Raw genomic sequence first — 13,006 nt, forward strand, 5'->3', positions numbered from 1 at the left:
ACATGGGCCTGATTCTCATTTGTACTAACACTGCTTTACTGACCACCCTCACATCACTATACAAACATGAATGAATCCTCAAAACTCCGGAAGAGGTATTAGAAGGGGACATTGAGAGATTAAACACCTTGTACAAGAAAATAGGTTTTAGGCTAGAAAAAAGGCCAGGCTAATTAAGAAAAGTAGAGACCCATCTTGGTGAGGTAGGGCCAGCCAGGTAGCTAAATTTGTGAAGGTCAATGGATCAAATGATGGACAAGTGAAGCCTAGATGCTTTAACCGGTCATTAATCAAAGATGTAACTAGATTGAGCAATACAAGCAGTAGTAGTACTAGACAGCAGCAGCAAACAATAAGCATCTACTATCCAACCCTTTACATCTTTGAGCTACCTCATTAAGACCACCTGTATCTAAGCAGTGCACAATCACTCTGCATTGCTGCCAAATGGACATGTACTATTGGATAACCTTGTGATCTTCTTGAAACAAGGACAGCTGTCCTCACTTCCATTATGCCAACTCATGCTTTCATGGTTTCCTTCTGCTTTTGTCACCTTTCAAATAAGATTCGCTTTGTATAGGCCAGATCCACTGCTGGTGTAAATGGGTTCAAGTCCATTGAGCCAATGGATCTGCTCCCACTTTCACCAATGGTGGATCTGGGATACCCCTTCACTCCTTGCTAAATCCTGCTGCATGTCATATTGTCACAATGGCGGTTTCTTTTTGATAGTATAATTTAAGTGGTACTTCAGTCACAATTAAGACTCTTTTAAAGTGATGAGCTTTTTGCAATCTGATGTGGCTGTATAAGATATATTATATCACACTCCCAATTTCTTTTTAAGGAGAAACTAGAAGAATCTCTAAAGCAAAATTAGGCTGAAGGGAAACATGACATGTGCTGGACATGGAGTCATTTAAACAGGGATCTAGGTACATTTAGGTTTAGCAATACCATTATCCAGACTGGGGGGCCCAGATCCTGCAAGGTGCTCCCATCTAATTCAGTGGGAGTCAACATTATTCAGAAACAGGCCCATTACTTCTAGAGTATTCAACAAATTTCATACAAACCTATTAGCTATTTTTCAGTTTGTCTATAAAGGAAGTTAAGTGGTTGAAATATCCCAGGGCAAAACAGGATGCTCATTGCTAAATACCTGATGCTGGTGCCAAACCTTTCAGAAATAATTTACTGTGTAGTCATTGTTGCATCATATTGAAAACATAGGTGGAGGGCCTTTCACATTGTTTGTTTTGTTCTCTCACTCTCTAATTCTACCACTATCAGAGCTGTATTTAATAATTGTGCAAGAAACATTAACAATTAATAAAGGTGAGAAAGTGTAATCCCAGTTGATACTTAAAAATTAGAATAAATGCGTAAAGGAACTTTTGTTTGTATATGTTTTCTCCCTAATGCTTTTACCCCAAGAATAAATATTTTGTGAAGGCTGGTTGATGTACACTGTTGTACCCCTGGAGGAAGATTAACCAGAGGTGTTGAACCCTGGTCAGACCTGCTGGGGAAATCACAGGTGCAGAGGGACTGCAAGTCTAAACCCTGGTCTGGAGGGAAACACACACGGGTCTCTCCCATGAGAGTGCTGATGACTGCGAGCCTAAAATCTTAAGTGGATGCCCTTGAGGAAGACAATGGGTAGGGGTCAAAAGAGAAGTTAATCCTGAAACTGAGACAATGTGCAAAGTAGCTGGCTGCATTTTGTTTGCTAAACGAGAAATGAAGTGCAGCAGCTTCTCCTTCCTAGAATTTCTCCTTTTGTCTATTTTTATCCCTTTAGACTGATCTGAGAGGTGGGCACTGAACACTCAAGTCTGAGACAGGAGCTTGGGTGAATTTTCAGGAACTGGGAAATAAGTCAGAGCAGCTCTGGACATGGAAGGGAAGATTTCTGATGCGCAAATAAGAATTAGGTGCCCAGTTGCTCTTCGTTCTTTTTACAGTCTTTCAGGGAGTTGGGCGGGAACCGAAGACTTCAATGCAAATGGACTGTCACAGAAGATGCATTAAAACCACCTACTCACATTGAGAAAATGCAAATAGAGGGAACATTTCCCCACAGATACATAATGCCACCAGACTTTGACCACAAGGATGCCAATTTCCATTACTTCCTTAATATTCCTGCCTTAATACATTAGTAAGGTAACTGGCGTACTGGGATAAGAGCTTCAAGGGAGAGTATTTTAGAATCCGCTGCACACTCAAACAGCAGAGCTACTTTCATAGTTTACAAGTTAAATGAGGAACCTTAATTGCAACATTTAGAAAGTGTTTCGAAAGGAGACGATTACAGGGGAAGCAGCTGTGTACAACTTTGCTTAGATGGGATGACATTTTGCTAGAGACTCCGTTGTGGCCTCTGATAGTCAACCTTCTGTTAAGGGCTTGACCGTAGACAGGAGTTTGCTGATAAAAGGAAAGCTAGTTAGACATGCTGAGAACCAGCAAGTGATATAAATATGGGTTCTTTGATAAGTTCCTATCTTCCCCACTTAGGGCTTGTTGTTACCATTTCCCCCTACACACCCTAAACTGATCCTTAAGTAAAAAATGTTTTACCAAAAGGCTCCCAGTGACCATGCTTAAGGTGTCTAAAAAAAAGTAGTTTAGGGAGATTCTTATCTACAAGCTAACTGTGGAGTAATGTGCTCTACAGAGGTGTGATTTCTAAAGAGCACACCTGGATTGCACATTGTTGTATGTAGATCTTACTGGTGTGCATTAAAGGTTCCCAAGTGTGCTTTAACATAGGGCTTTTTTAAACAGCACCAGCACAGTCTACACTGACCAATTAATGTACAGAACATTAGTGCACTTTGGAAATACTCACCCCCATAGTGCACATTACCCCACTGTTTAGACAAGCCTCACATTAGATGCTGTAGCATTGCTTTTTGCATATCTTGCAGGTGGCATTTACAGCTCTTGCTAGAGGGAAATGTTAAAAAAAACAACAACAACTCTAGGCTAGTTCCAAGACAACTCTAAGAAATTACACTTTACTGTGACCAGAGAATTCCTATTTAAAAATAAATCTCCATTCCTCTAACTTTAAAAAGTGGACAATAATACTTGTCTACTAAACTACCGTTTGTGAAGTGCTGTAAGTGCAGTATGTTAAGACTGACAATAGCAAGGTACTCAAGAATGCCTGGCTCCAAGATCTGGGTGCTTAATCCACTAAATCTTGTTTTAAATGGCACCACCACCAAGTAGTCCTCTTCTTTCAAAATGTATATGCATGAATCGGAATAAAAATGGCTTTTTGGGGTGATGTGATCACCTAGATAGTGAAAAATATTTCACAGGAGATCTCAGCAAAAAAAAAAAGTTTTAAAACTGTTCCTGTATCATGGAAGTTTTGTGCACACCCAAGAAGATAAATGTACTTACCCATAATTGGAGTTCTCCAAATATATTGCTTCTACGGAGACCCACTGTAGCAGATATGCATCTTACTTTCTGAGCTGTATCACTTTTTAAATAGCAAATTCACTGGGGAACACTACACATGCTACTCTCACTAGAAGCTGGAATACAAGACTTTTGTCTAAATGTTCCCCAGTTCCTCTTCCTCACAAGTGAGGTAAGATGGGCAGAAGATAAAAATAGCAGTTGGGAGGGCTAGTTTGGAACTGTAGACAACATATTTGGAAAATTCTTTTTACTGGTAAATAAACCTTTGAAATGACCTCTGCAGATCCCTAGTAACAAGCAGGGTCAATCCTCAACAGGAGAGCAGAGGAAGACTAATTCAAGAGACTGAAGCACTCCTCTTGTATTCAGAGTCCTTTCAGAATTAAGAGATTAATACTTCATAAAAGTGTGAATTGAATTCCAAGTGGTAGGTTTTCAGATTTCAGCCAGAAGATGAAGGCAGGCCATGCACTGAAGCTACAATTCACCCTTCTGGTACTGAAACCCTGGCTAAATGCCGTTAATCTGCTGAAACGGCATTCTACTCCCTCAGAGCTACCTGGGAACATATTGGTTCTATTATCCTCAGATGATGGACCATGAAAAAGGAGGTTCTTCCCATTAGCTAACTCTTCTACTATAGAATAGAAGAATCTATTCTGTACCACCATAAGCCCAGCCCAATATACGTAGAATATAATCAATTTAGGTTTGCTTTACCACAAAGTGCGGACCTAGAGAGGTTACTGTCATAAGCCTTAGGGAGCTTCGAACCTGTGGAGCCCTAACAGATAAGGCATTACTCATCAAGCATGTCTACATTTTCAAATAAAAAAAACAAAACAAAAACCATACATTTGACCAGAACTGGCTTCATCGGACTAAACTCTTTGTGTATATCTACACTGCAAATGAAGGTGTGATTGTAGCACAGGTAGTATGATTGTAGCACAGCTTTAATTGACCTAGCATGGCTAACAGTAGCAGCGAAGTCATGGTGGCACAAGCTAGCAACCAGAGTACAAGCCTGCTGAGATTCCTGGGTGCGTACTCAGTTTGTTAGCCTGTGCTGAAGCTCATGGCACTATTTCTACACCAGCATCGCCACATGTGCTAGCCACATTAAAGCTAGCACAAATATGCCTGTTTGCGCTAGCTAGACTAAAGGTAGTCTTGGAAGGATTAGATTTTTATTGGCAAATGTTGGTAAACATCCATTTCACTGCACACGCACAAACAGATTAAAAAATATTTCCATCAATGACGACAGAAATTTAGACCTGCAAAGAAAAACGTGGCTTGAAAACGTACAAGTTGATTTAAGGATATTGACTGTGTATATCTTGACACGGGATGTTGACAATTTGTATTTTAATGGTGATAAAGCTTTAACTTTCTATATCTCAACATTTCACGGTCATTAAACAATTGTCTGACACTCCCATAATTTTACCTAGTTGTGAAATTTAAAGAGATAAAATACAAAACACGCTTCAAAGCAAACACTGATAGCTGTCAAAATTATTTAAAAAAATCAAATTCTGCCAAGCCTAACTAAACCAGCTCGGGTTTGCCTACTCATGCTATCATCACACCTTCACTTGCAGCGTAGACACGCTCCTAAGGGCAGGGATTTTTTGTGCGTGCATGCGGGCGCAGTGGAGTCTCAATCTTGTTTGGGGCCTGTGAATGTTGCATTATGTATCATAAAGTACTTCCAATCTTTACTTCCCCAGTTCTTGTAGATAATTCAGGATTTAATGAGAAACAGAAGCTATTTTACAATTCACTTTCACCATCAAACTCAATTCAGTGGCTCTAATAAATGTACACATACTACAATGGAGCAGAGTATTGTCTCAGACACTGGTTTTTAACTTGATCATAGAACAGGTCAGAAGCAAAGAAGAGCACATTCCTTACCACACATGCCTTACAAACCAGTAACAATGGGGAAAGAAATACAGAAAGCCATTGCCCAATTATGGCAGTGCCCACTGAAGACAGATCTCCCTTCTAGGATGGGGTAGGTCCCTTAGTATTCTAATTTCCTTTCAGAAACCCTTACTTTACATTTACTGCCCTCCTTGGCCCAATTCAGCCAGTGCTGCCTTTCACCAATGAAAGCTTTGTAATGGAAGGAAACCATTACAATACTAAGAGAAACCAGGATTTATTTATTTGGTCCCTCAGCAGCTATATAAGCAGGGCCTATATCCATGAATTTAACACTGACTGACCATTACATCCTTAAACCAATTGCCCCACAAACATTCTGCTGCATGGGCAATACCCCTCCCCACTCTATGTCCTGTCCCAAGTCCAACTCAGGTAAATTACAATCTGCCGACCTAAATTCCTCCCTCAGTTTCAGCGGGATACAGTATTCAATTCCTGTCTTCTGTCCTAACCAGGTCCATAACATTGCTCTGCACTGATAAATTGGCCTACTGCAGTTGTGTAATCGTGGTGGACGAATGCTGGGGAAGATAACAATTGTTTTGCAGGCTGTCGAAGAGGCTGGCTCTTATGCGAAGCTCTCAGATACTAACAGATTTCAGAGTAGCAGCCGTGTTAGTCTGTATTCGCAAAAAGAAAAGGAGTACCCGTGGCACCTTAGAGACTAACAAATTTATTAGAGCATAAGCTTTCGTGAGCTACAGCTCACTTCATCGGATGCATTTGGTGGAAAAAGCAGAGGAGAGATTTATATACACACACACACAGAGAACATGAAACAATGGGTTTATCATACACACTGTAAGGAGAGTGATCACTTAAGATAAGCCATCACCAGCAGCAGGGGGGGAAAGGAGGAAAACCTTTCATGGTGACAAGCAAGGTAGGCTAATTCCAGCAGTTAACAAGAATATCAGAGGAACAGTGAGGGGTGGGTGGGAGGGAGAAATACCATGGGGAAATAAAAGGAGTACTTGTGGCACCTTAGAGACTAACAAATTTATTAGAGCATAAGCTTTCGTGAGCTACAGCTCACTTCATCGGATGCATTCGATGAAGTGAGCTGTAGCTCACGAAAGCTTATGCTCTAATAAATTTGTTAGTCTCTAAGGTGCCACAAGTACTCCTTTTCTTTTTGCGAATACAGACTAACACGGCTGCTACTCTGAAACATGGGGAAATAGTTTTACTTTGTGTAATGACTCATCCATTCCCAGTCTCTATTCAAGCCTAAGTTAATTGTATCCAGTTTGCAAATTAATTCCAATTCAGCAGTCTCTCGTTGGAGTCTGTTTTTGAAGCTTTTTTGTTGAAGTATAGCCACTCTTAGGTCTGTGATCGAGTGACCAGAGAGATTGAAGTGTTCTCCAACTGGTTTTTGAATGTTATAATTCTTGACGTCTGATTTGTGTCCATTCATTCTTTTACGTAGAGACTGTCCAGTTTGGCCAATGTACATGGCAGAGGGGCATTGCTGGCACATGATGGCATATATCACATTGGTAGATGCGCAGGTGAACGAGCCTCTGATAGTGTGGCTGATGTGATTAGGCCCTATGATGGTATCCCCTGAATAGATATGTGGACAGAGTTGGCAACGGGCTTTGTTGCAAGGATAGGTTCCTGGGTTAGTGGTTCTGTTGTGTGGTGTGTGGTTGCTGGTGAGTATTTGCTTCAGATTGGGGGGCTGTCTGTAAGCAAGGACTGGTCTGTCTCCCAAGATCTGAGAGAGCGATGGCTCGTCCTTCAGGATAGGTTGTAGTCAAAAAGGCTGACAAAGGAGGTGCTGTCGTCATCATGAATAGGTCGGAGTATGAACAAGAGGCTACTAGGCAGCTCTCCAACACCACTTTCTACAAGCCATTACCCTCTGATCCCACTGAGAGTTACCAAAAGAAACTACAGCATTTGCTCAAGAAACTCCCTGAAAAAGCACAAGAACAAATCCGCACAGACACACCCCTGGAGCCCCGACCTGGGGTATTCTATCTGCTACCCAAGATCCATAAACCTGGAAATCCTGGACGCCCCATCATCTCAGGCATTGGCACCCTGACAGCAGGATTGTCTGGCTATGTAGACTCCCTCCTCAGGCCCTTCGTTACCAGCACTCCCAGCTATCTTCGAGACACCACCGATTTCCTGAGGAAACTACAGTCCATTGGTGATCTTCCTAAAAACACCATCCTAGCCACTATGGATGTAGAAGCCTCTACACCAACATTCCACACAAAGATGGACTACAAGCCGTCAGGAACAGTATCCCCGATACTGTCACGGCTAACCTGGTGGCAGAACTTTGTGACTTTGTCCTGACCCATAACTATTTCACATTTGGTGACAATGTATACCTTCAAATCAGCGGCACTGCGATGGGTACCCGCATGGCCCCACAGTATGCCAACATTTTTATGGCTGACTTAGAACAACGCTTCCTCAGCTCTCGTCCCCTAATGCCCCTACTCTACTTGCGCTACATTGATGACATCTTCATCATCTGGACCCATGGAAAAGAAGCTCTTGAGGAATTCCACCATGATTTCAACAATTTCCATCCCACCATCAACCTCAGTCTGGACCAGTCCACACAAGAGATCCACTTCCTGGACACTACGGTGCTAATAAGCGATGGTCACATAAACACCACCCTATATCGGAAACCTACTGACCGCTATTCCTACCTACATGCCTCTAGTTTCATCCACATCACACCACTCGATCCATTGTCTACAGCCAAGCGCTACGATATAACCGCATTTGCTCCAACCCCTCAGACAGAGACAAACACCTACAAGATCTCTATCATGCATTCCTACAACTACAATACCCACCTGCTGAAGTGAAGAAACAGATTGACAGACCCAGAAGAGTACCCAGAAGTCACCTACTACAGGACAGGCCCAACAAAGAAAACAACAGAACGCCACTAGCCATCACCTTCAGCCCCCAACTAAAACCTCTCCAACGCATCATCAAGGATCTACAACCTATCCTGAAGGACGAGCCATTGCTCTCTCAGATCTTGGGAGACAGACCAGTCCTTGCTTACAGACAGCCCCCCAATCTGAAGCAAATACTCACCAGCAACCACACACCACACAACAGAACCACTAACCCAGGAACCTATCCTTGCAACAAAGCCCGTTGCCAACTCTGTCCACATATCTATTCAGGGGATACCATCATAGGGCCTAATCACATCAGCCACACTATCAGAGGCTCGTTCACCTGCGCATCTACCAATGTGATATATGCCATCATGTGCCAGCAATGCCCCTCTGCCATGTACATTGGCCAAACTGGACAGTCTCTACGTAAAAGAATGAATGGACACAAATCAGACGTCAAGAATTATAACATTCAAAAACCAGTTGGAGAACACTTCAATCTCTCTGGTCACTCGATCACAGACCTAAGAGTGGCTATACTTCAACAAAAAAGCTTCAAAAACAGACTCCAACGAGAGACTGCTGAATTGGAATTAATTTGCAAACTGGATACAATTAACTTAGGCTTGAATAGAGACTGGGAATGGATGAGTCATTACACAAAGTAAAACTATTTCCCCATGGTATTTCTCCCTCCCACCCCACCCCCCCACTGTTCCTCTGATATTCTTGTTAACTGCTGGAATTAGCCTACCTGCTTGTCACCATGAAAGGTTTTCCTCCTTCCCCCCCCTGCTGTTGGTGATGGCTTATCTTAAGTGATCACTCTCCTTACACTGTGTATGATAAACCCATTGTTTCATGTTCTCTGTGTGTGTGTATATAAATCTCTCCTCTGTTTTTTCCACCAAATGCATCTGATGAAGTGAGCTGTAGCTCACGAAAGCTTATGCTCTAATAAATTTGTTAGTCTCTAAGGTGCCACAAGTACTCCTTTTCTTTTTGCGAATACAGACTAACACGGCTGCTACTCTGAAACTTATGCTCAAATAAATTTGTTAGTCTCTAAGGTGCCACAAGTCCTCCTTTTCCTATTCCGATAAATAACTCTGATAAAGGTCTTCAGTGATGAGGCACTCAGGGCTTGAAGGCACATCAGGAGAACAATGGTCCAAAAGCCCTAGCTGCAACTAATGAATTTGTGTGCAAAAGATCCTTCCAGCACTTGAGTAGCTGCAAATGTTCACAATAGTTTAATAGTCAGACACTATTTGTGTTTGAAAGTAAAGATGAGTTACATGTTATAATAATAAGAGTTACATGAGATTAGTTAAGTCTACCTGCTTGTGAAGAAGCATTTCACTCCAGGGAAGTGCAATACACCCCTTGAAACTTCTAGGTGAAAATCTGGACATTTCTCAGAGGGAGTTGCTAGGTAATGGTTTTAATGAGAGCTGGGGAGGCATGCACAGGATGTCTGGCAGCTTGGGGAAGGGACAGGAAAGAGGCTGCTCACTCCTCGTTTACTTTAGCCTTCTCTCTCTCCTTCCACGCTGCTCACCCCCACTCTTTCCCACACTTGTTTATTCGATTACATGATAAACCCATTGTTTCATGTTCTGTGTGTGTGTGTATATAAATCTCTCCTCTGTTTTTTCCACCAAATGCATCCGATGAAGTGAGCTGTAGCTCACGAAAGCTTATGCTCTAATAAATTTGTTAGTCTCTAAGGTGCCACAAGTACTCCTTTTCTTTTTGCGAATACAGACTAACACGGCTGCTACTCTGGAACCTGTGATAAACTTTCAGGCCTTGATTCCCCGTCCCAGTGCTCACCCCTGATGTGTAGAAAGTGGCTTGTACCCACACTTCTGTTGCTCAGCCTGGGTCAGTAGCTGCCTGTATATGGTGGTGCAATTGAGCTACCGATAGGCTTGCCACATGCAGCACAGTTCAGTCTCCAACTCCTTGTAGATCTGTGTTGGAGAGGGGTGACTAAGGGTGTGCTCGCCGGGGAACTTTGTGGAGAACAGTGCGGTGACATTACGTTATGACAATCCTGGGGGTGGTCCCTGAGGCACACATGTTCACACACCAGCTGGTAAGTGTACAAGCAGTGATTGCCCAGTTTACTGTTATTTACAAAACCCACTGAAAATCACAGTGCTACCAAGGACAGGCTCTCTTGTTTATCAGCAGAGATGTTCCTGATTTTCAGGAACACAGGGCTACCCTATAATTTAGGCAAAGAAAATGTACTATTCCTTTCTGTGACTATATTGTGGGGAGTGCAATTGTGATGGGAGTGCTATCTTGGTGGACAAGGATCAAGGTTTTTTGAGGGGAGGGGGGAGTAGAAATGGTAGCAGAATGTCTTGCAGCCCTAGCAAAAAATGTGAAGGCTGGCTGCTAGTCCTCCAGAATCAGTACTTTTTCCAAAGGGCTCATGACTGTAGCATCTAAGGGCTGCGTACAAAATTAAGAGTTACATGAGATTCGTTAAGTCTACCCACTGATCAAGAAGCATTTTACTCTAGAAATGCAATACACCTTGAGCTGAATTAGTTAGATTATTGTCACCCTGGGGGACAGCATACAATGCAACAGGAATCACTGTTAGTGAGCTGTAGCTCATGAAAGCTTATGCTCAAATAAATTCATTAGTCTCTAAGGTGCCACAAGTACTCCTTTTCCGTTAGCATTACTTACATTAGACATCCCTACTACTGCTATATGTCCTCTTAGCACTAGATGTCTGATATTTGTAGTGGTATGTTAGTGACACAGTATAATTGATTTAAAATTAGACTACTACACTTGCTTGCTTAGACTCAGTGGTTAAAATAGACAACCAGGCTGAGCACTCACCACATAAGACAAGTATTCCTTTTAGTGCAGAAAAGGGAAATGCACTCCCCTAGACTTCCCCTTACTTTGGTGTTTACTTAAATTCATGCCCAATTACCAATGTGTAATTTAGGGCTTGTCCACATAGGGAAAAATCCAGAATTGGTCAAACTGGACAGTCTACATAAAAGAATAAATGCACACAAATCAGACGTCAATTATAACATTCAAAAAACAGTTGGAGAACACTTCAATCTCTTTGGTCACTCGATTACAGACCTAAAAGTTGCAATTCTTCAACAAACAAACTTCAAAAACAGACTAACGAGAGACTGCTGAATTGGAATTAATTTGCAAACTGGATACAATTAACTTAGGCTTGAATAGAGACTGGGAGTGGATGGGTCATTACACAAAGTAAAACTATTTCCCCATGTTTATTCCACCCCCCCCCACCCACCACTGTTCCTCAGATGTTCTTATCAACTGCTGGAAATGGCCCACCTTGATTATCACCACAAAAGGTCCCCCCCCCTCCCCCGCTCTTCTGCTGGTAATAGCTCACCTTACCTGATCACTCTCATTACAGTGTGTATGGTAACACCCATTGTTTCATGTTCTCTATATATGTATATACATCTCCCCATTGTATTTTCCACTGAATGCATTCGATGTAGCTCACGAAATCTTGCGCTCAAATAAATTTGTTAGTCTCTAAGGTGCCACAAGTATTCCTTTTCTTTTTGCGAATACAGACCATCACGGCTGCTACTCTGTAGCTTGGAATAGCAATTGCTGAATAGCTATTTTGCACTAACACCCTGTCTAGACACTTATTCTGCACTAAGTGTTTTTTTTAATGGTTAAGGATTAACAAACTGCACAAAGCCCCTTTTAGCATGTAATAATAGTATTCATGTGGGACGTTATTTCACAATAGCTTTTGTGCTTTAAGTTCACATCCTACCTCTTTTACACTAACTTCCCTGTGTAGACAAACCCTTACACATCATCTCCGAATTCAGCCTAATGTGTCAGAGTGAGTCTAATGCAAGTGTAACACACGTTGAGGGGCTAGCAGGGAGGAGCACAGTGAGAAAAGGAACTAACAGGAGGATTTAGAAAGGGATAAGTTAAAGCAGGCCACCTAATACAATATCTAAAGTTACACAAATTTGGAACCTTGCCATGTAAGTTACACCAACATGGTCACTCTTATCACTAAATATGTGAAAGTAGGTATAAGGGAGTCTGAGGCCTGGTCTACCCTTAACAGTTAGGTCAGCATAGCTACAGCCCCTAAGGGTGTAAAAATTCACACCCCTGAGAGCTGTCGCTATGCTGACCTAACCCCAGGTGAAGATATGGCTAGGTCAATGGAAGAATGCTTCCACTGATGCGGCTACCACCACTGGCAGACATCAAGACCAACGACGGAAAAACCCCTTCTGCTGGTGTAGGAAACATCTACACTATGGTGCTACAGAAGCATATGGCACTGTACCTGTGCCACTTAGTGCCTATTGCTTAGACATGGCCCAAGACACCACCAAGCATCTCCCTCAAGGTGCCCTTAGGATTGATTTTCTCTCTCTTGTATAATGAAGCAGTCCCCAAATACTGTACCCATTCTGAGTTACAATGTGCTTTTCCAGTCTATTGGAAACAAGGTGCTTCACCCCTCTTCTGTGTAAATGTCACAATGTTCCTATAGAATAAGTATGCTCTCTTTGAAAACACGCACTGATCCCATCAAATCCTTTTTAAATAAAGAGGGTAAGTTTAGATGGCCAAAATAGGCTATGGAAAAAAAGAAAAAATGAAAATAAGACATTAGCTTTACAATTAAAAGACAAGGGGAAACC

Source organism: Dermochelys coriacea, chromosome 5, assembly GCF_009764565.3.
Source record: "Dermochelys coriacea isolate rDerCor1 chromosome 5, rDerCor1.pri.v4, whole genome shotgun sequence".
In the NCBI taxonomy this organism is placed as follows: Eukaryota; Metazoa; Chordata; order Testudines; family Dermochelyidae; genus Dermochelys; species Dermochelys coriacea.